The sequence below is a fragment of the Apaloderma vittatum genome, unplaced genomic scaffold, assembly GCF_000703405.1.
Source record: "Apaloderma vittatum isolate BGI_N311 unplaced genomic scaffold, ASM70340v1 scaffold10381, whole genome shotgun sequence".
NCBI lineage: Eukaryota > Metazoa > Chordata > Aves > Trogoniformes > Trogonidae > Apaloderma > Apaloderma vittatum.
In genome coordinates, this window is record NW_009699628.1 from 15890 (window position 1) to 19074 (window position 3185).

Here is a 3185-nt window from a genome sequence, read left to right on the forward strand (position 1 = left end):
AATGGTGCAGTATGAAAATTAATGATTATTCCACAGCATCCAGCAAGCAGGGTGCTTTTGTCAGCACTTTACTGAAGATTAGGGTAAAAATTGTTCACCAGGGAAAGAACGATTGTTCCGGTTGAACAGTCTGAGGCTTGTTTTCCAGATTATTTAGCAATTTGCAAGTACTTTGAAATTGCAGTTTTCAGCGCCTGCATATCCATAAGGAAACACACCGACGCCTTGCATGTTGCACACAATATAAAGAACATACCCTTAATGTGGGATTGGATGAAACCTTCTGCCTGGAATTGCATGGCTGTGTCAGGGAGGAAAATCTCTTTTTTTCATGAGCTTGTAACTTCCTTAATTTTGACTTAGAATACTCACAACCAGAAATATTTTAAGAGGGCGAGTGAGGCAGAAGCATACTGGGCAAAACGTTCCATTTGGTAGCTGGTGCGGTATAATAACGACTTCTTGCTTTTTACCATAATGAGTCCTTGAATTAGGATTGAAATGGAATACATTACCTAGCTTTTACATCCGTAGTCTTTGGTTGTCTCAAGACTTTTGGGCTCTGATCAGCACCTAGTATTTATGGATTCTTTCTTCCACTGCAGTTCTTTAAATTCGTCTTCAGCTGGATTTAGGAGAACTCCTAATGTCAAAGTCTACCCTTCTTCCCACTAAAGATGCTCGTATCATACCAGCAAAGCTCGTACTTCAGACAGTGCCAGCTATGAGTCACTCAAAGATTTTTTTTAAAAAAAAAAATTAAGTTTATAATGGTGCCTTGGAAAATATGACATCACTGGGAGTTTCTCACACAAGTTTTCTGCTCTGAAAGTATCTGGCAGGCCATGCTTACACAGTTCCCACCATGCAGAGCTTGGATCATCCTAAATCCTCAGATTCTTTCTTACCACCAAATGCCAGAATTGATCAGGCCTGCACAGCAAAGGGGTGAAAAGTGGAGGACAAGTAGAAAAAAAATGTAGAAAGCATCTTCAGGAATGTCACACAGCAGTGCCCGGAATGAAGCAGAGTTCCTATGTACAAAAGCACAGAATGAAAACTCCAGTAAATCCTCCATGAAATGGTGATCTAGGTTACATGATATTTAAACTCCCTCAAAGCAGTGTTGGCCCTGTCTGCCTTAGTTTGTCAGACCAGCCTTATAAAGGCACCTAAGCTAAACGCTGTGTTTGTATTTCAGCTCTTGTTTTCAAACATGGGTCAAAGCTCGGAACCTTGACATCGCACAAAGCTCCAGTTTATTTTGAGGATTTGGATGTGGCAAGCTAGTGGCGTGAGCAGTTGAGCCCAGGAGGAAGAACCGACTGAAGTGGTTTTTGCGCTGGAATTATCCATAGAGAAGTGTGAAAATGGGCAGTCATTTGAAAGAAGAGTTATCTTAAGGTGCTTTATAATAAGTACCATCATAAAAAAAAAAAATCCAACACTTGAAGTATGTCTCCTTCCTCCTTGGAAGCCTTCCTAAATTCCACAGTACCACCTACTATGGATCTTTTCAGGACTGGACCTTCAACTTTTTGTTCTCCATCCGCAGATGAGAATTTTGGGCCACCATTACAGTACTGGTGGCAGATGGCACAGAGCTACATGACCAAATACATTATTATTCTTTCTGCTCGGCATAGTTGAGAATTTTCCTTTTCTTACAATTTTTTTCCTTGGAAAGTGTGCTGATGCAGTTAACTCTTACTCTCCTTTCCCACCAAAAAAATAACCCAGGTAGCTACACAGAGCAGCAAACTCCTTTAGTAGAAGGTAAGAGGAACACTGAGGAAATCACCACCAGACACTGACTATAGGTCAGGCTTAGATGTGCACAAAAGTAGTAGCTAGGAAAAAAAAAAAAAGGCAATTCTTTATGTATTTTCCAGTATAGTCTTTCTGAACGCATCTTTGCAAACAACAGTGTGGAAGGAGAATTTGGAATTCCAAAATACAGTCGTGGAATCTAAGAAGCTCTTTGCAAAAGCAACTGACTGCACAGGCAACAGAAGAGGAAAGAGAATTATAAAATTGCTCTTAAATTTGGAATTTTACTTTTGATCCTTTTTTCCATTTTGCTCATATGCAGGAAGCAGTGCTTGTTTTTTGTAAGAGGGCAGCACCCCTGGTTTTGCAGCCGTGCAATAAAAGAGGCACAGGAGACCCAGAGAGTTTTGGTCACAAAACCCTATCCACACACGCTTACTGTAAGCCGGAGCACTTCTCTTGCTCGTGGAGGTGTTCCTGCACAGCACAGCCTGACTGCAGAAACCCCCTAGGAGCAATCTGCACCTGCGGGTACCCTGTGCCTTCCACTCCTTCTTCAGGGCGTTTCCCAGGTGCTGGTCTGGGAGGTACGGAGGAAACCACACCTCGCTGGAGGGCTTTTTATCCCCTCTGTGTGGGTACGCTTCTGCCAGCAAGAAGGCAGCCAGCTGAGCTTCGAACATCTGGAATCCACAGGCTGCAATTTCTGAGAATCCTCAATTAAAGAATCGCTCTCTTTCACATTATTTGGGAGAACGAAGCGCGACTATTTTGGAACAGCAATGTAAAACCAGCACTGCCTTGGAAGAAGGGCACAGCTCATGCTTCCGGAATCACTTCAGGTTCTGCAGAGACAAGCAGCGCCACATCAGTCTCGAGAAAGGTATTCCCTGTTCCTGGGTTATCGGTTCTGGGATCACCAGTTAGGGTGCAGGGAGGTGTAACACAGAGCGCAGTAGCCCAGTGGCTGGCTGCAAAGGAACCACGTGCTGCCTGGCAGGGACACAAACCCACTGCAGCAAGGGCAATTCGCACAGTTTAGTAGACAACAAAGAAAAGTCCCCACTGAGCTCAGGTTCTGTAAGTTGAAATTTGTCTGGCAGAGAATGGTTTTAGACAATCAAAAGGTTTCCACAGAAAGCTTTGTACCTCCGACAACCCAAACTAACAACAGATGGCTTCAAAATCTACATCCAAATCCAAAATCAACCATATACCATTAAGTCTTCAAAACCAAACTCTTTATTAAGAGCTGAATCATACAACTTGCAATAAATTCCCTAAGGGCATGATATATTACAGAGCTGTACTCGTACTAAGGAACCGCCATGGCAAACAGACTAGGAACAGCAGAAGGGATCTGGGAGAGATACGCGCTTTCGTTAAAGCGGAAAGACTTCACCAAACTTCCATTG